Here is a 22,388-nt window from a genome sequence, read left to right as displayed (position 1 = left end):
TAAAAGAGGTAATAAAGCTTAAGCATAGAGTTGAACATTTTCAAATGGTATTCTAAATGGAGCATCATAACTTACTCTTAACATAACATGATTATCGTTGTAAAACAAGATTGAAATATACCCATCAGGAAAAAATATATCTTTCAAGCTTGAGAAACTCAACTTAAATCGTTTCATATTTTCTTTTCTTTTTTAACCAAAAACTCCACATTTTATAGTTGGAGACTTTTGTTTCTTTCTGGATGTCTGACTCACTATTTTGACAATAATTTTATTTCATCTATCATTCTTACCATGTCCTGTTCTTTTAGAATGATAACTATCTAAATTTAATTAATCTTATCATTGAGATATATTCTAGCCATTTTTTGTTTAGGCCATAGTTTTTTCTTTAAGGAAAAAAAATGACCTGAAATTAAGAAATAAAATATGCTTTTATATTATTTTTATTATTTTAATCCATCTTTGTAACACTGTGTATGATGTTTGCATTTTGGAACTACAAGGAAATTTTAAAGATCATCTTGAACAAGTTCCTTAACTTCTCAGTGCCTCATTTATCTCACTTATAAAATGGGACAATAAACTTTCTGCTTCATAGGGTTATTACAAGTTTTAATGAGATAATACGTGTGAATGACTTAGCCAAGTGTCTAAAACAGAATAAAGCTTAGTAAATATCAATTGTTATTATTTTTACTATTATCTAATGTAGTCTTCCCATTTTCCAGTGAGGAAATGTAGACATGCTATACTGTAAGTTTGGATGTCTACCCATCATGCCTCCCTTTGGAACTGGCCTCCACCAACAGGAATGGTTCCTTGACACATGACAAAATTGGACCAATGCTGGTAAAGCTGAGAGGTTATTTAGCAGCATGACTGGCAATGGAGGCTTCCAGTGATTTTTAGCAGGCATGTGGAAACGTTGTAAAAGCTAGTTGTGAAGAGAGAAGAATAAATTGGCCCGGGATAGAGCATTGGGCCTTGCATAGTAAAAAGAGTGGCTGCTCTGTTTCCTGATGATATTTTAGTTCCTGTATCTTTTTCTCATAAATTGAACTTTGTGTCCTTGGATTGCACTGGCTATCCCTGAAAACTCAACAATTACCCACTTGTACTTATGCTGGTTTAAGCCAATATCTGTAACTTGCAACCAAACAGTATTGACTATGATATACTGGAGTAAGTATGCCCAATTGCATAAGACTGCAACTGGAAAAACTGGTATTAGAATTCTTTGTAACATTATGGAGAGAGCATCTTCCTTGAGATAATACCACCTTGAGTTTGAATTCTGGTTCTGTCAGTTAGTAGCAGAGTGATGTATGCCTTTGAGGAATATTGATGGAATCATTATACTTTCAGGGTAGCCAGTTTTGTGACTAATGAATACTTTCAAAAGAGTTGCCTCAGTTCTCATGCCAGAGGATTGTCTTGAAATACCACTTAGAATTGATCTTTGTAGCTATTAGAAGGTATGGTGGGAGTTAAGGTTAAGAATAAGAACGTTGAGCACACATCCACTTAGTATTACCAAGGATTGCTCACATCGTACAAAACTCTATTTTAATGGGTAGAGATGTGCTTGATGATATAAAGCATTAATGCCTACATTGTCTGCAGTCTCAGAACTGGAAGTTAGCTATATGTAACTATTAACAAGTGAATATCAACCAGTAAAATGAAAATATATTCACATAGGAAAAGCACAATGTTACAGAGTTATATATATTTACATCCACAACATACAAAATGTGAGAACCCCATGAGCTTTCCCTTCATACTCTTTTGTTCACAAAAAGTGGATGTTCTCACAATATGATATTTAAATTTTAATTTGGGTTATATTTGTTTTTTACAATTGCATTTGAAGCAACATCAGAATCTATGGCAATGCTAAGCTCTGGGCTTGAGCACTTTCCTAAGTTCCTTCACCTCTTACATGTCCTAATTTTCTCCAGGTGGTGGTTAAAATTCCTTTTTGCTCTAATATACCAGAATCCATGAGTCAAACATCCATATTAAATCACAACTTATAAACATTTTTCTCCTGATCATGTCTTGGGAAAAAAGCAACAACAAAAGTCACGATGGAAGGGAAAGAGAGAAGAACACAAGAAAGGACCAGGGTAATAGATCATCCGTCCCTCAGCTTAGGAGACTGTTGATTCTATCTCACTTCTATCATGTGATGGGGTTTGTGAGACTCTTCTACTTTTCATACCTACATTTTATTTACAGCATTCTTCCTCTTACTTTAATAATAAAAAGTAGGTGATATTATTTGTCTTACTATATTTTAACAAATAACTAAGGCATCTAATACCTTAAAGAAAAACAAAGCCAAACGAATTGTAGAAAATAGACTAAAATATTATATATGTGTATTTCTGGTATATGAAAGTTTATTTTTATGCATATTGTATTTCATAGATACAGGCTTACAGGCAGACAATTTACGTTAGAATCTCAACTCTGTCACTTACTGTGGGACCTTGGACAAGTTATTAAGCCTCTTTCTGTTTCCATGTCCTCATGTGTAAAATGAGAACAAAACACAGAGCCTGCCTTACAGGGCTGTGAAAATTACTTGAGCCTTTATAGATGAAACACTTATAAATGTTCATAGCACAAAGTAAATATTCTTCAAAATTTGCTTTTTGATTTTTTTAAATGCATTTTATACACTTCCATGAATGAGTCCTCATTTGACCCTGAGAAGTATTGGTGCGTATTATCCTCACTTTACTGACCCAGGAGAATAACTGACACACCTTAGGTCAGAACCATGCTAGTAGCATCAGGGCTGGGATTCCAGCAGCGATAATCTCACCCCAATTGTCCTATTCTTTTGCACTTCACCTCAGTTGCCTCTACTTAAAGAAAGCTGCCAGAGTAATTTCACCCATCTTTCCTTGGAGTCCTGAGACATTTGAGGAAAATAGACTATCTCATCATAAAGAAATAAAAAAAAAAAAGTTTTAATAATGGGGTAATGTTTGATTAGTGTTGGGATCTGAGAACTTTCCCCTGAGTTGAACTTCCCCACCCAATTTCAGGTCAACCCGGGTGGTACAGAGATGGTCTCAGTGAGTTGAATTTTTGGAAAATGGAAAGATGTGCATTTTGAGTAAAAAAATTCTGAAAAAGGGAAAGTCAAAGTGAGGCTGAACTGTGTACTCTCAGTTCCCATTTCTTCTCATCATCAATCAGATATGTCTCTCCCCTTAAAGAGAAAGGATAGGGACAAGAGCAGAAAATATTACTTCAACACCGTTTCCACCCAGAGAGTACAAAGGAATTCCTGTTCCTGTCTAAGGAGAATAGAGGTAGTATATTAATAAGAGCCTCCCCTTCATCTCCACAATGCCACTAAACAGGAAATTCTGGCCTTCCCTACACGCCAAAAGAACAACAGCACAGGTGACTTAAACTTTAAATCTTAACATGGCCCCACTAAAGATATGAACCAATGGTCAAACCACCAGCTTTTACCCTGTCATCAGTAGGATCATTGCTCCTTCTCCCATGGGGAAGAGCCATGAGAGGAGGAAGAAAAAAACAAGAAGTATCTCCCAGCACTGTTTTCTCTTAGCCAGTGGGGTGGAAGTTGAGCGCCCTTTAGAGGAAAATGAGAAATGGGGTAAAAGTGACTTGCCTAACATATCTTGTGATATGAACTGTCTCTTATCTTTTTAAAATTAAAATAAACATAAATTATGAAATTTAAGCAAACACTATATACAGTAATCGTTTTAGGTAGTTGGGATTTATTTTATTTTCATTTTTTGGTATGAATTTCCCTGCCTTGTGTACCATGCCTATTTTCTCTAGGTCCATCAGAGGATGTGGAAAGAAAATCCATCTTTGGTTTGCTTCAAGTCCAAGGCCATAGTTGTCTGAGTATTTGAGATACCTCCCATAAGAAAGAGAACTCTATTTTGCAAGACAGTTGGAGGCTACTCTGTTGATAATTAACAAGGTCAGAATACCTGAGAAGCATTATTTTGACCCTGCCTGCTCAATTTTAGCTGGTGGCAACTTGATTTCAGTTTATTCCTCATTTCTTTTTGTTTCATCAAAATACTGCCTTGAGGGCAATAAAAAAAACCCAATCCCAGAAAATGTTAAATCAGAGAGTAGCAGGTGTTTTCTTCCCCTTATTCCCTTGATCCCAGCCCTATACTCAGACACGCACACCGCACACACACACACATACACACATGTCCTAGAAAAAGTTAAATCAGCGGGTAGCAGGTGTTTCTTCCTCATATTCCCTTCATTCCAACCTGCTCACAACTGGGAACTGGGGATGGGGGAAGGAGGGAGGAAGAAAGGGAAAGAAACCGAGACAGAAATGCCTAGCTCTACTAGAACATCACAGAAGCAGGGAGACAAATATGGTCATGATCCAACCCTTTGCTCAAAATATTATGCTGAACCTTTTCAGATTCAGCACATAGGCAAACTACCACCAAGTTGCAATGAAAACCAACCCCCACTTCATGGGGGCTCAGGCCAGATGTGAATGCAGCAGTCCAGAGGTGAGGCAATTATGTGCAAGAATCATGTGAAAGAGCATTCCCCAAAACGAACTCGCTTAAGGAAAACATTTGGTGTTTACAGGACTTCAGCCCTGTTTTCTGGAGATTTTCCATCACTATAAACACTGACATATACACACATGAACATAAGTGGGTTTTTAAAAATGGGCCTAGAATATGTGATTTCACTAAATTATCTCATTTATTAGAAATGAAAAAATTAATGGTATAATATCAAAAATTTGGCAGCTGAAACAGTCACATAGACAAATACTGAATGGAAGCCAGTGCCCATAGGCTGATGATAATACATGGAAGCTTGGAACTGTTAGTAATCTTCAGATGATTTTGTAATGCAGAGGTAGATGACCTGCCTAGCTAGGGAGTGTGTGTGTCAAAACCGGCCCCTTGGAGCTCTGCTTTCTGCTTCATTTGATTTGAAAGCCACCTTCTAACACATCCAAGGAATAGCAGCATATTATAAAGAGAGGCTTCAGGTGTGATAGGATAGGCTGAGAGCATTTCAAAGTCCCTTTGCTTCTAATGTCATCAGCAGTTCCCATTTCTTCTTTCACAGTGTAATGGGGTTGACTTTAAATTCTATCCCACTCGAACTAGTTACAGAACTGAGATCTATAATTTAACATTAGATGAATGAGATTTCTGTCTTGTAGCAAGCAGACTCCTCTGCAACATTTTTTTGAACTGCCTATGAGAAAATAACCTCAAGCTTTGAGAATAAGGAAGAAATCGTCTAAACATGAGTATATTGATTTAGATTAAAATGTCATATTTTACTTACATAAAAAATCTTAAAGAATCTTGGACTTTGTTAGTATTATTTCTTTTGCAGCTTTCTGGAATAAAATTCGAATTTGAGAGAAGGCTCAGTAGCCTCTAGAATGGTTGTCAGGCACATATAGATGATGGCCTACAAATCTGAATTGGTATACAAAGTAAAACTAAAGAAAGTTTTAAAAACGGAATGATTAAAGCTACTTATTGATCAAGTATTTTTTGAATTCTTTTGTTTACTGAATTTATGGAAAAATGACGAAGCCAAATCCTAGACTTTCATAATTGATGAAAAGTAATTATTTGGACTATAAAACCTCTTACTTAAAAAATAATGTTTGCTTTGAACCACTGGGAATTTGAAGAGTGTTACCATGACCATCATCAGAGACAAGAGGTCCTGAATAGTAATTTGTCTATTAATTGACATAAATAGCAGTGGCTGACAGTGGAAAGACTCTAAATAAAAGCAATTGTTCAGTAGTTTGAATGATAGGCAGACTGGAATTTCATTTTGGCCTAAGGTTTAAAGGTCTAGCAAAAAATTAAACCACTCAGAAAAATTCCCTTAGTAGACGAAAGAGTTGGGAGAGTGTGAATCTGAGGCTGTGCTAAACCACAGCCACTAGCCATAGGTGGCTATTTAACTTTAAATTAATTAAAATTGAATAAAATTTTAAAATTCAGTTTCTCAGTCCAACTAATCACATTTTAAGTGCTCAATAGCCACGTGTGACTAATGGTTACCTTTACTGGATCAGCTAGATGTCAACCATTTCCATTACCACAGACAGTTCTCTTGGATGGCGTGGATCTAAGCGATAAATTGGAAACAGATAGATTTTGACCCTTCAGAAAAAAATGTTGCCTGTTGTGTTTCCCTCAACTGAATAAGAGACACTGTCAAATAGGGAGATACTTGGTCAGAAAAGCACTAAAGGACTCAGTGTCCTCATGGCTGACTAAAAATTGAAAAATAATTACAAATTTATAACCCATATTTCTTTGAGACTATATACTAATCACTCCCTGACCTATAAGTTCCTTCAGGTCATTTCTTCTGGTATTCGGTCCAGTATTTACTCAACTGAGATTTACATTACAGATATTAATTACCATTCAAACACAGCTGTGCTACTTATGCCAGCATTACACTATGAAGAAAGCTTTCCTAACACATCTTTCCTTTCATTCTAAACAACGTATTTTGATGGCATTAAATCTGCCCACAGTTATTTCTAATTCAGTCATTCAGGTCCACTTTTGCAAGAAACTGATCTTTCGCTCTTTCTGAACATTTAGAATCTAGGTAGATATGCAGGTAGGTAGATAGATAGATAGATAGATAGATAAATAGATAGATAGACAGATGATAGATGGAAGGATAGATAGATAGATAAGGTCAAACAGTATTAAACTATTTTAACCTTTTCATCAACTATTTCAATTTCTGTTTGACAATAACTCAGTTTAATAATTCTCCTATACAGGCAAATCACTTCACAAATCAAAATCATTTACAGCCATGTACAATGTCATAGAGAAACATCACAATTACTTTAAAGAGGTTTGATTTAAATTGTATCATATATTTATATATTCTAAAATGTAAAATTTTCCCCCAAATTTCTTATCAGTCTACCTTCCTTTGAGATAATAAATGTTCATAGCACAAAGTAAACATTCTTTGAGATAAGTAGATTGTTATTAAAATAAGTAATAAACATTTAAAGATGATTATGTCAGAAAGGTCATCATTTTCAAGGCTAACATAGGAAGTTGTGGGTATAAACTGGACAAAAGCAGTCAGTTTTAGCCTCTCCAGCTACTTCTCTGTTTGATGAATGTTTGTCTGGAAAAGCTTCAGTTTTAAAGGGGAAATATTTAGTCTCTATTGCTCACAGAATATACTTGCTTTCTGTATTCTGAAGAACTTGTGTTCCTCTAAAACAGTTTAAAAAAATTTTTTTTTAGCCTTTCAAGGTACAGAAGTTTCTGCCAACTGACCAGAAGTGCTAATGTCTCTGGCACTTACAATGGAACTCACAGATCATATGCATGAAATATATCTTAGTTATGTTTTTCAAAATGTGTAGGATGCTTTAGAATTTTCTTCTCAATATCTTATGTACAGAAAGAAATGGATAAAGAAAATGAGTACTGAATTATTCATTCTTGCTTCCAACCTAGTTTTAAGTGGAAACTTAATAACTGAAATAAGATGTTTGAAATGGAAACTGTGAGCAATAAGTAATCAAGAAGATGATACACAAAGTGTTAGAGTTGACAAGTGTTCAGAAATTCTATTTGAGAAACCAGTAAATAAGTAAATGAGAGACTTCTAAAGACGGGAGAGTAAAGAGTTCTAGCACTTGCTTTGAAATTCTTCCATGGCTCAGAATGAGTCATTACAATTTTTTTTCTCCACTCTCTCTCTTTCATTGAATGCAGAAAGAGCATTTCTCTTTCTATTACCTCTTCCTCATGTGTGTTGTGTAGACAGATATGCCTGTGTGTATGCATGCACACACACACATGGTTACAGGAATTTTCTCTTCAAATATTCCCCCCTACACCTGACAAATCTACATTAAACTTTCTTCAGTCTCTCTGATGCACCTGCATTCTGATTTCCTGGCTAGGGAAGAGAGTGGAAACTTTTGGAAGCTATCAAATTCCTCTTACGTCAGCCAGGTAAATGAGTTACACATGGCTTTTAGTGTTCATGGGCGCTCCCTAATAACGTGATGAGGAACAAATGCAATCCACAGTCATGCATACAAACATACCAACATCGCATAATTTATTCCTGTGTTGTGAAGCTTGTGGTTGTGAAAATATTTTGTGCACCATAAAATACTATACAACTTTTAGTTACTGTTCGTTTCTACACATCATACCTATCAATTCACTCTAAATTCCCAATGATCCAAACTTAATAAATCTTCCTGGCTTTCTAATTGTAAATAAGAATGTTAATGATACTCTTTTATTTTACAGATGTTATGTAAATAATAGAAACAAAAATAAATATGCAATTATGAGACCTTAAAACAACTTTAGACATGGATAACAATATTGATATCTTCCACTTATTGAGCAATAGATAATACTAACTTTTTCACAACATCTAGTTTAATCTTTACAGTAGCAGAAACTGAGACTTAGAAAAGCTAAGTAACTTTCAAGATCTAGCAGTTAATTAAAGTTATATTCAAACTCCAATCTTCTGAATCCAAAGCTAATAGCATAGCCACTATTAATAGTGCTAATGACTCATGATGATGGGCATGCATTATGTTATTCTGTGAGCTTATTATTCCTATTTTATAGATAAGAAAATGAGGCCTAAAGATAAGTGAATTTATAGGAAAAATTATAACGCTCTTCCCATTTATTTTTTGATTTATTTCATAATTATTTCATTATTACCATTTTTATTTATTTTTTTCCACAAACATTTATTAAGCGCTGTGTTCGGTATGCTATCTGGGCTGTGAACACAAGCATAAACAAAACAATTTTGGTGCTTGCTCTCTAAGAACTGACAGCCCAGTACACACAACGTGATTCAACAAGCAACGTAGACTGACACCACAGGATGTCAAGGAAGCCAGGTGGTGTCCCAGTCCCTTCAGAAATCCCCAGAACATCTTATGAAGGGCAGCAATCAGCAACCACTATTCTTCACGCAAGAGACAGCAGCGATGGTTGTTGCTGCCTTAGGCTGATCATAAGAGTACAATCATCCAGCCGCCAGAAAGCTGGGCTCACTGCTACGAACCACCTGGAAAGTGCTGGGGCCATTTCCTGGCATCTGAGCCTAATATTTCCATGGCATCTGGTCATGAATTCACTAAACATTTATTTAGTGTGTACAGTATGCTAGGCACCAGAGACATAAAGTCAAATAACATACCAAGAAAACACTGCTGTGCTTGCAAAGAACAGTAAAGCAACAAAGTACACTGTGGATATGTGCTCAGGGAATTCTCACATTCTCACAACCTATGTCCCCTAGAGAAGTCACGTAGACTCAGTGCTGATAATAAAGCACCAACTGCTGTAAACATTGTACAATTTCAGAAAATCAAATGAAGAACCTTATAACTAGAATGACCATCCATCTCAAGTTGCCCACGCCAGCTTCAGATTACACTTTGCCTCGGCATAACCAAACCACGCCTTTTCACTGTCACAAGTGATCTCATTTGTTTAATAAATTATTTGTTCACCCAACTTTTGACTAACGGAAGTTAATAACCACTTTGTTTTAATATGCAGGAAATGGCTTAATTTTCATTTCTGGAACACTGTGTGCTAGGCACTATACTTGTGTCCCCTCATCTTCACAAGAAGTAAATGCAATGGGATGATCTCTGCTCTATAGATGAGGAAACTGAGGTTTTAGAGAGTTCAGTTTCTTGCCCAAGGATCACATAAACACTAAATGGTAATGCTAGGATTCAGCTACAAGGCTGTCTGGCTCCTCCACTGTGGCAGCATATAGATTAAGTTTGACAACAACATTCAAGAGTAGAGAAGGGCATCCTTAAAGGGGCCGTGGATAATGTGCTACCTGCCCAGTGGGGAGATATCAGGACGTGAGCTCTAAGATAAGCAGTCATGACCGTCATTGAGCTCACTGAAAGGCCTGCACAGTAATCAGTAATACCCACTTCCCCTAGGCTTAACTCTCACTGGCCATTTCTTCAGCTCTCACACGTTGATGCTGACGACAACACACACACCAGGCTCATAGGGGGCTGACTACTTGCAGAGGGTGATGTGTCCTGACCATGTAAGTGCTCTGTCATTATACTTCCTTCAGAGAGGGTCTTTATGTCTTTGCAAGTGTCCTTTCTACCTTCACCCATATGGAGGCTTAATATAGTGCCTAAGGGACATGAAAAGAGAATTTTTCACCAGTGAAATGGAACTTTTATGGTCTGTGAAAAGATGCATCTCTTTTGTTAGTCCCTTTATTTACCTCTGCAGTACTATAAACTGAAGCAGGAAATTGTACTTTCAGATTAGGAAACACTGTGGAAGATGTAGTTAGGGATTTTCATAGGAATTTGCCCCAGTTGCTCAGGCTTTCTTATCCTCAATAAAACTTGCTTAATTGGTTTGCCTAGTAATAAAAGTACTTTTTCATAATTGTAGATAATACAGACAAGAGAGAAAGGTATAAAAAGAAAATAAAAATTGCCTGTAATCTCAGCACTGAGTGATCACCATAATAATGTTTTAATTTATATTTTCTGGATGTTTTTCCATGCTAATTCACATGTACAAGTAGTTTGCTATTTTAATAAAACTGTGGCATATTATACACATTCTTTTATAAGCTATTTTCTCCATAACATATTATAAGTATTTTTATGTTATAAATGCAGATCTAAGAAGTTTCCTTTTATGGTGAAATGCTCTATCACGTGGCTCTTCCCCAATTATTTAACCACGCCCAAAGAGCAAGTTATTTAGGGTTGGTTGGTTGGTTTTTGTTTCTGTTGCTACTACACAAAATGCTAAAATGAAGATTATTACTCAGACAGTTCTGTGTAGTTGTTCATTCAGGTTTGTTTTTTTTTTAAGATATAACCCTAAAAATCAAATCTTTTACATTTTGACTCATCACCAGCCTTTTCTCCAGATGGAGTAGCAATATATACTCTCTTCATCAGTGTCTAAAACCCTGTTTACTCCATGGCCTCGCCAATACTAGTGATCCTCAAACTTTTCAAATATGACTGCTTTAATCGGAATTTTTAATTGTATTGTTAGTTACAATTAAATTTATTCAATTGAATAAGTAATATTTAAAAATAATTTAACTAATTAAAATTTAATTTAAATTGTCTATTTGCTAGTATGCTTAGATGTATTTGTCACATATTTTTGGAAATCTGTGTGTTCTTTTTTTGAGAAGGGCATGTTTATATCCATTTCCCATTTTGTCACTAAAACGTTTGATTTTTTTTATTCATTTGTAAGAGTTCCTTATACATTAACAATATAGAAGTTTTTTGTTTTTTGTTTTTTTTGAGACGGAGTCTGGCTCTGTCGCCCAGGCTGGAGTGCAGTGGCACAATCTCGGCCCACTGCAAGCTCCGCCTCCCACAATATAGAAGCTTTATCTGCTGTTCATGTTGCAAACCTCTTCCCCCAAGTGGTCATCTATCTTTTTATCAATTATGGGTTTCATTTTATTGACTATACATGCATATAGTATATATGCATACATTAATATATTATATATTGTGTTTAAACATGTATACACAGACAGAGAACAGACAGAGAGACAATACTCACATTGATACAGATCAATATTCATGACACCTCCTCAGGCCTACCACCTCCAGGTACTTATCTAACCCTCAGTATTCTATGTGTAACTCTCTTGTGGCCTTCTGGTATGAAATTTAGTACTTCCTATGATGTATTTTAGATATTTACATTAAAATTTTATCTTTTCTTTTGATCTTGACACCCTTTGAGCCCCACAAAGCGCCCAGCCTAGCACCTGGTTAGTATTAAATAAACGAATGGAGAAAAGCTTTGCATTTCACCCTGGGGTCTTAGACGTGAAAAAAACTGTCACACAGAGGTTGAGTCTCATGGATCTGCCCGAGCTCACAGAGCAGAGGCAATTTTCCTGACACTCCTCTCAGTACACTTTCCACTATCTTCTCTTGTTTCAAATAATATTAATAATAAAATGCACCATACAGCAGACATCAGTGTGAGGCTGGCTTAAAATGAGCCAAAGCACTCCTTGCCTACAAAGGCCTCAGCCACAACAGACTCCTGCTTGGCAAAACGGGAGGTGTATCACAGCATCTGATATAGAGAGGCTCAGAGGCTCTGTGTTTAGCCACTCCCAGATGCTTTGCCTGAAGCAGCAGCCACATCTAGAGAACAGTGTCAGTCTATTTACTTTGGTTTAAAGTCTTCAAGCCGCTAGATCTCAGTTCACTACTGTGACCACTAGAGGGAGCGCAGCTATTAGCCTGAAGAGACAAGACTGCTTGCTTATTGCATCCTAGCTACTGCGTGGACCCAGTGACCCCTCCCAGGTTAACCAGAATGTGACCTTGCTACTGTGCAGAAATAGTTTTTAGGCAGCCCTCTCTTCCAATGATTCCAGACAAGGTTGAAGACCATAGAGTTTTGTCTTTCTCTTTACTGTGAACTAATTATCCATTAGTGAGGCTCTTCAGTGGAATTTGGAAGTTACATTTAGATGTTCACATAATCTCTCTCTCTTTCTCTCTCCTCCTCCTTTCTTTATTGTTTTCTAAGAGAAAATAATCTGCACATCCCTGTTCTCAGCGTCATTTATTCCTGCCCAAAAAGAATTCTGAACGATTGCATTTGTCTGGTGACGGCTGTTGCTACACTGAAATAGGAAACATCAAGAAATAGCTTTACTCTTTAATATAAATGCCAAATGGTTCTAGAATGGAGTTCCTTTTGATCTTATGTTCGATTAAAACTTTTTCAGGAAATAGATTCAGAGGTACCTTTTGTCACATTATTTGTTGTTCAGTCACAGAGGACATAGGAAATTTAGTATTTGTCATCTTTTTCTATGCTTTGAATACTTCTTGAATTTACACAGCTTGTAACAAACCCATCAAACCCTTTGAATCTAGAAATATTTGACTGAGGACAGGAATGTTTAGAACACTCTTTCTGTTTAAAAGCAATACAGATAAAGGAGAAAGAGACAGAGAGAGAGAGAGAGAGATTCCATCAATATCTAAGCACAGCTTCAAAATTCCACTGAAGAGCCTCACAAACAGATAATTCATTCACAGCAAAGAGAAAGACAAACCCATGCAAATTCATTAAGTATAAACGTGAGTGAGACGTGGCTGAAAGTAAGAGAGAACAGGGAATAGCATTTTATAATTTTAAAATTGCTGAGCACTCACTTTTTTTAATTAAATTCATTCCTTATCACTTGCACAAAAAAATGAATTGCCAAGCTTCACCGGGATGCTCACTGTCAGTCAAGTAACCCTAATTCTCATTTAGAAACAGAGAAAATATCTTGTAGATATATACTAATATGTCTAAATATTGTCTCCTTTAAACAGCTCAAGTTTGTAACAAATGTTACAGGGCTCCCCTGAATCAATATTCACATTGGTTCATCAGTTCACTTGAGAATGATTGAGATATTTAAAACACAGGTTTGGGGAAATAACCCATCATTTAACCAATTATTTAACCAACCAAACTTACAGGGTCCCATAAGTGTGACCTACAAAACAGTAAGCTCACAGGTTAAATCACCTTGTATATTTTTGATACTTGTAAAATTATATAATGTTGCCTACCCCTATAGGTTTCATCTTGACATACACAGTTCAGGTAGGAAAATAGTCTAACGCTTTATTTTCTCTCTCCCTAATTCCCTGATAAACACTAAAATTCTCAGGCAAAATTGTATAAGGACAGGTTGGACCTTGCAGCTTGAAGTGAAAGTCAGAATGTTAGATAATGTTACTGGTCTCATTGAAAAATTTTATCAAACATCCCCTAAATTTGCTGTAAATTGAATATTTACATTAAAAACCAGAAAGTGAAGTTTTGTATATGTGTGCACAACTTGGTCTAATGTGCTCTTCTGCTTAACATGCTAATTTGAAAATTTTACGGCCTATGTTAGGTTCTAGCATTGATTTATTTTAAAAAAGAAAACAGTCAAATCCTACAAAGGGATTATTCGAGAAATCAATAATTTCTCAAAGCCATACTCTGAATTCTGTGGTCTTTGTATAAGAAAACAAATCTATTTATTTATAAGCATTTATAAGTAGCAGACAACCAAAAAAATTTCAAATTTAATTTAGTATGTAGATATTATAAGAGTAAAGCAGTATGCTGAAAAGATATATTGGGCAATAGAATCAGAAGATGGAGGCTACGATGAAGTTTGCTAACACTGGGTGAAGTTGTTTAACTCTTCTAGGTTCAGTTACCTCACCTAAAATTCATTCATTCATCCAAGAATATTTGTTAATTGCCCATGATATGTGAAGCATTTTTCTACACACCAGGGAGACAGCACTCTGTCCTTATCAAAGTAATACTCTACTGGAGGGAGACAGAAAATAAGAAAAATGTGTAGATAAATATATAAAATGTATATTATATTAGAGAGTCAAACATGCTATCAAAAAAGTAACAAGGAGAAGAAGGATAAAGAGTACTAGAGGGGTTGCAATTTTAAATAGATCATCAAGAAAAAACACACTAAGACGGTTAGATTTGAGTCAAAACATAAAGAGAGGTAAATACATGCAGGTAAATACTTCAATTCCTGGAAGAGAAAGAAGTGCGTGCAAAGACCCTGGGTTGAGAGTATACCTGCCATGTTTGAGGAAGAGCAAGGGGGCCAATGTGATTGGAATGGAGTGAGTGAGAGAGAAAAGTAGGACATCAAGTCAGACAGGTAACAGAGATGGAAATGGAATGGGTTAGGCTATTGGTTATGAATTATTTTGACTTTTCCTCTTGAGTGAGATGGGAAGTCATCACAGGATTTTGTAGAGAGAAGTGATATGATTGTCTGGCTTACATTTAATAGGATTTTCCTAGTAGTCTGATTTCTCAGAATGGCTTATATGGATATCTAATTTGTTTCCGTATATCCGGTTTTATTCTTTTCACTGTGGATATCCAGTTTTCTCAACATCATTTGTTGAGGAGACTATTCTTCCCCATTGTTCATGCTTGGTACCCTTGTCAAGCATGTCAGAAATCAGTTAATCTTTTACGTATGGTTTTATTTGTGGGCTCTTTTTTCTGTTCCATTGGTCAATATGTCTGTTTTATGTTAATATTGTACTGTTTTAATCATTGTAGCATTGTAATAGATCTCGAAATCAGAAAGTGTGATGCCTCTAGGTTTGCTTTTCTTTCTCAAGATTACTTTGGCTATTCAAGATCTTTTGTAGTTACATATAAATTTTAGAATTTTTTTTTCTATTTCTGCAAATAATGCCATTGGATTTTGATAGGGACTACATCGAATCTGTAGATTGTTTTGGCTAGTATGGACATTTTAACACTATTAAATCTTCTAATCTATTTACGTCGAATGCCTTTCCATTCATTTATATCTTCTTCCATTTCTTTCATCAATGTTTTATATTTTTTCAGTGTACAAATCTTTCATCTCATTGGTGAAATGTATTCCTAAATATTTTTATCTTTTCAATGCTTTTATAAATAAGATTGTTTTCTTAATTGCCTTTTCAGAGAGTTTGTTATTAGTGTATAAACACAAAACTGATTTTTATATCTTGATTTTGTATATTACAATTATACTTACTTTTTAAATTACTTCTAACACGTTTTTTGGTTTTTTGTTTTGTTTTGTTTGTTTTGTAGAGTCTTTAAGCTTTTCTACATGAGATCAAGTCATGTACAGAGACAATTTTACTTATTCCATTTCAATTTAGGTGCCTTTCATTTATTTTTCTTGCCTAAATGATCTGGCTAGTACTTCCAATACTATATTGAATAGAAGTGGTGAGGGTGAGACTCTTCATCTTTTTCCTAATCTTAGAGGAAAACTTTCAGTTTTTTAATCATCTGCTATAATGTGAGCTGTGAGTTTATCATATGTGACCTTTATTGTGTAGAGATAAATTCCTTTTACCTCTAGTTTTTTGAGTTTTTATAGTGAAAGACTATTACGTTTTGTCAAACGCTTTTTCTGCATCATTAAAATGATCATGTGATTTTTATTCTTCATTCTGTTAATGTAGTGTTTCACATTAATTGATTTACATGTCATGCCATCCTTGCACCCCAAAGATGAATCCCATGATGTGTGGTACATGATGTATTGTCCTAGTCATGCTGTATGGTCCTTTTGAAGTACTGTCGAATTTGATGTGCTAGTAGTCTGTTGAGGATTTTTGTTAATCAAGGACATTTGTGCCTGTAATTATCTTTTCTTGTGAGATTTTTGTGTGGCTTTGGTATCAGATGGACTCAGAATACGTTTGTAAATGTTCACTTTTCTTCAATCATTTTGGAGTAGTTGGAAAAGATTGGTGTTTGCTCTTCTTTAAATGTGTGGTAGAATCACCAGTGAAGACATGTGGTTCTGTGTTTTTCTTTGCTTGGAAGTTTTGATTGCTGATTCAATCTCCTTGCTTATTAGTCTGTTCATATTTTCTGTTTCTTCATGGTTCAGTCCCGGTAAGCTGTATGAGTCTAGGAATTTATCTGTTTCTTCTAGATTACCAGTTTGTTGATGCATAATTGTTTATAGTAGTTTTTGTGGTCCTTTTTATTTCTGTGTCACGAATTGTAATGTCCACTTTTTTATTTCTGATTTTGTTTATTTGAATCCTACAACTCAATAGGAAAAAAAAAACAAAGAAAAGTGGGCAAGACTGGAATAGATATTTCTCTAAGGAAGATGTACAAATGGCTAACAGGTATATGAAAAGATGCTCAGCATCACTAATCATCAGAGAAATGCAAGTCAAAACCACAATGAGAAATCACCTCATACCTGTAAGGGTGGCTATTATCAAAAAATAATAATAACCATTGTTGCTGAGGATGTGGAGAAATTTGAACCTTTGTATACTGTTGTTGGGAATGTAAAATGGTGCCGTTGCTATGAAAAACAGTATAGAGTTTTCTAAAATAAAAATAAAAATAGAACTACTATATGATCCAGCAATCCCCCTTCCAGATATATGTATCCAAAAGAATTAAAATCAGGATCTGAAAGCGATATCTCCATTTCCATGTTCCTTGCAGCATTATTCACTATAGCCAAGATAGGGAAACAACCTAAATTTCTATTGAGGAATGGATGGATAAAGAAAATGTGGTATGTACATATAATGGAAAATTATTCAGCCTTATAAAAGAAGAAAAGTTTGCTACATGTGACAACACTGATGAATCTGGAAGACAGTATGGTAAGTTAAATAAGACAGTCACAGATGGACAAAAACTGCATGGTTCCACTCATAGGAAGTATCTAAAATAGTCGAACTCAAAGAAACAGTAGAATGGTGGTTACATGGGCTGGGGCAAGGGGGAAATGAGTAGTTGTTATGCAACAAATATAAAGTCTCAGTTTTGCAAGATGAATACCTTCAAGAGATCTGCTGTGCAACAAGGTGCCTATAGTTAACATTGCTGTATTATGCACTTAACAACTTGAGAGGGTAGATCTCAGGTTAAGTGTTCTTACCACAAAAAAAAAAAGAAATCTTGTTCATGACCAAAATTTTTATTGCATATGTTTTCAAAAATTTAGAGAAATATTGAGAAGGTAGGAAGCATGGAAAAGAATCTATTATTCCGCAACTCAGAGGTCAACATTTTTTTTTGTTATTTTCTTTTGGTCTTTTCTCTCTTTTTGTATGCAAATATATTTAACATTTGTAGCAACCATGAAGTTTAAATTTTGTTATATTCCCCTTAATATTAAACAATGATTCTTTTTATATGATATCCAATATTCCCCTGTAATATAAAAAGTGTACTGAACCAAGGCCAAGTCATTGACATGTAATATGAAATCACAACCATAACCAAGAAATTATTTGTGGTATTTGATTTCAGTTGCTCTATGGATTATTGTATGTACTATAGATGCTCAAACATGTTTATTGAGTGAATGTTGAATTTCAATGTAAGAAAAAATTAAATAAAAATAGGCTAAAGGACAAAAAGAAAGCTAGTATTCCCAACTCTGTTAAACTTGAAAGGTAGCAGAAGTTGAACTTTGAATGAAGAGAGATAAAAAGCTAAGTTCAAAACTCTCCCACTCTGATCACATTCCATCACCTAAAATCTTAACAGCACTGCTTGTACATAATATAGGTATTTTGACTGACACCCCAGTATGATGCATACTGAAGAATATTTTTGACCATAGCTATTACATATTATAGTTAGTGCATGAAATGCAAGGTCTTTTGTTTTAAGCAGTTTTGACTCCGAAAATATACCGCACAAAAATGAGAATTTAAAACTCTTTTATTCCCCATAAATGGTCATAGTGATGGAAATGATGTTACCCATTCTGAGTAACAACAATAAATATCATGCACACAGTAGGTCCTTAAAAAATATTAGTTGAATAAGTCTTTGAAGTGTGCTAATTTATTTTTGAACCTGGGTCAAACTTCCACATCTATTATTAAGTTGCTGCAAAAGTAATTGCAGTTTTTGCCATTGAAAGTAATGACAAAAAACCGCAATTAGTTTTGCACCAACCTAATATGTGGTAATAATAATAACTACATAAAATGGAGGCAAAAATTTCAAGTGAGATAACATATATAAAGTACTTAGCACACTGCTGTCACAGAAGTACTTAAAATGTGATTCTCCTTTCTTTTTATTTTACCTCATACAGTTGTAATCACCAATATCTGCAACTCTACTTGAAAAATAACTGAGACCACAGTCCGCAAACATTACTAGAAGAAAGGATATTTTACACACACATACACAGACACACACACCCCCACGTATATACATACATACATACTTGTGTACATTCAATTACCAACTTAGAACTTTGAAAACCCCAAGGATCATCCTTGCTTATTTCCTCTCTCTCCCTCACTCTCACGTCCAATCTCGTCACCTCTCTCTCCAAACACAGTTCCAGTCTACCCAGTATTCTTTGTCCATGACCCACTTGACACTCTAGTGTGAGCCAGTCCCCATCAGTTTTCCCCTGAATTAAGTAATTCAACTGCCTGCTTCCTTTATTCTTCAATCTATGTTTCATCCTAGCATAGCCACCAGAGTGATCATTCAAAACCGTGAATCAGATCCCTCCTCTGCTCCAAAAGAAAAAAAATATCAAATGGCTTCATATTTCATTTGGGATAACTGTGGCCTATGAGACTCACAATCTGGGCCTGTCTACCTCTCTGAGCTCTCACAATTCTGGAAACTTACAGGACTGCTTTCTGTTTCTGAAACATGCCAAATTCATTAATACCCCACAGCTTTTGCATTTGATTTCTCTGCCTGGAACACTTTATCCTAGACTGTCTCAAGCCTGTTTCTTTTTCATCATTCAGGTTTCAGCTCAAATGTCACCGACTCAGGAAGGCATTTCCTTACCACTTATTCAAAGCCGTTCTCACCTCTTCTCAGCAGCATTCTGTCCCACGATCCTGTTTAATTGTATTAGTAGCATTTATCACAGTGATGAAAGTTTCTGCTTTATTTATTTTTGCAAAGGGGAAATAATTCTCTCTTTAAATTATGAATGTGATCTTGCCTTTGCTTACCAAAAATAAATCTTGGCTCTTTTCTGGAATCATCCACCTGCCGACAGGATTACTTCCAGTAGGATTGTGCTGAGAAAGTCCTAGGAAATATTTAGCTTTTAAAATTCAAAGGGCAAGCTTTGGCCCTCAGAAAGGATTATCTAAATTCCTGTATCTCCTCCTTCAGCTTATATAGGATCAGGCTTTGTGGAAGAGACAAGAGTTTTATGTATGTAAGGGAAGTCCAGACATAACAGAAAGAGGAGAAAGCCTGCATTTTTCTGCCCTTGGGAAACTATGGAAAGAGAAAGGGAAAAAAATCTCCCCTTTCCTGTGTTTGTGGCTCCTCACAGTCTTCCCTGGGGTGGACTGTAGCATAGTAATATTGAGGGTGCAGCATAGCTGGGCAGCAGGAGGCCCTGAGCTATAATTATCATGAATCCTTTTGGCTTCTACATTGTGAAAACAGAATCTATAACTCTGAATGTCCAGCTACGGAGCTGATCAGAGGGGATTCCCTTAGTAGTGAGCAGGTAGGTTTGTAGTGAATTCTCCAGAGCAAATCTTGCCTAGAATCGCAAGAGACCATAGTCAAACCCTGAAGGTGTCTAGTGCTAGCATAACCAATCGGAATCTGAGTCAATGAAGGAGGCTTTGGGCCCTGTCCCAGCCCAGAGAGACAAATGATGGGCTTCCCTAGCCATAGACTTTGACCATGAGTATCAGCCAAACAGCAACCAAGTAGATATCCTGCCTTAGAGCACTGACATTGGCCCCATCTTGGTAAGGAACATATTTAGAAGAGATGATAAATGATAATCTGAGCATTTTTGTTTAAGAGAGACTGAAATTTTCATAAAGCAAAGATTCTCATACTTTGCTGTTTGTCAGATCCACCTGGGTTGTTAAGAAAGCTCAGAGAGAACCAGGCTCCTTAAAAGGTGTGGCCTGAGTCTTAATGCATGTATCAACTTCCACTCCAAAATCTGAGAACCACTGCCCTAAAGGGACTGCTTAAAGTATTTGATTAGATCAACTTTAAACCAAATGAGACTTTTCATTTCTCCTCCCTACCCGCTAACTAGTAGGTGAAAGTTCCAAAGAGATGAGATAAGCTACAGACACTACTTTTAAATTTTTTATGCACAAGCTGTATGTTGAGTTAAATTTTGTAATACCTTCTGTTTTTAATTATTTACTGTTATTGTCATGCAATTACAATATGTGTTTTATGATGAAAGTGTATATTGTTTATTGCTGAACACCAGTGCTGGAATTGTGCCTGGCACAGAGTAGTCACACAAATGTTAGTTGAGGGAATCTATCAGTCAAGTAATTAATTAATTAATTAATATGTATCCATTCGGCACAGAGAATTTATTGTCAGGAGATACTCTGCCTGGTGGTGAGGGAAAAGGTGAGGGAACAAGGCACAGGAAGTCTGGTAGAAGTAGAACTAAACATTTTTTTGAAACAGCCAAAAATTTAACTAAAGAGCTTCTGCACAGCAAAATAAACTATCAAAAAAGTGAACAGCCTACACAATAGGAGAAGACATCTGGAAACTATGCAACTGACAAAGGTCTATAAATATCCAGAACCTATAGGAACTTAAACAAATTAAGAAGTGAAAAACAAACGAACCTATTAAAAAATGGGTAGGCTGGGCACGGTGGTTCACACTTGTAATCCCTACACTTTGGGAGGCCAAGAAGGGTGGATAACTTGAGGTCAGGAGTTTGAGACCAGCCTGGCCAACATGGTGAAACCCCCATCTCTACTAAAAATATAAAAATAAGCCAGGCGTGGTGGCATATGCCTGTAGTCCCCTGTTTAAGTTCCTTATAGATTCTGGATATTTATAGACCTTTGTCAGTTGCATAGTTTCCAGATGTCTTCTCCTACTGTGTAAGCTGTTTACTTTTTTGATAGTTTATTTTGCCGTGCAGAAGCTCTCTAGTTAAATTTTTGGCTGTTTCAAAAAAATGTTCAGGAGGCTAAGGTAGGAGAATCATTTGAGCCTGGCAGGCCAAAGTTGCAGTGAGCTGAGATTGCATCACTGCCCTCCAGCCTGGGTGACAGAGTGAGACCCTATGTCCAGAAGAAAAAAGATTTTTTTTTAAATGGGCAAAGAACATGAACACACACTTCTCAAAAGAAGACATACAAACAGCCAAAAAGCATATGAAAAAATGCTCAACATCACTAATCATTAGAGAACTACAAATCAAAACCACAGTGTGATACCATCTCACACCAGCCAGAATAGCTATTATTAAAAAGGCAAAAAATAACATACAGGTGAAGTTGAGGAGAAAAGGGAACACTTATACACTGTTGGTGGGAACATAAATTAGTTCAGCCACTATGTAAAGCAGTTTAGAGATTTCTCAAAGAACTTAAAACAGAGTTACTATTTGATCCAGCAATCTCATTATGCAGTATATACCCAAAGGAATACAAATCACTCTACCATAAAGACACATGCGGGCATATGTTAATCACTGCATTGTTTACAACAGCAAAGACATGGAATCACCCTGAATTCCCAGCAATGATGGACTGGATAAAGGAAATGTGGTACCTATACATAATGGAATGCTATGTAGCCATAAGAAAGAGCGGGATCATGTCCATTCGTGTTTGCAGTAACATGGATGGAAACAAAGGCCATTATCCTGAGTAAATTAAGGTGGAAACAGAAAAATAAATACTGGAGAATTCCCACATGTTGTCGGAGGGACTCGGTGGGAGGCAATTG

Source organism: Pan paniscus, chromosome 3, assembly GCF_029289425.2.
Source record: "Pan paniscus chromosome 3, NHGRI_mPanPan1-v2.0_pri, whole genome shotgun sequence".
NCBI classification, from domain to species: Eukaryota; Metazoa; Chordata; class Mammalia; order Primates; family Hominidae; genus Pan; species Pan paniscus.
Note: the sequence above shows the minus strand (reverse complement) of the source record.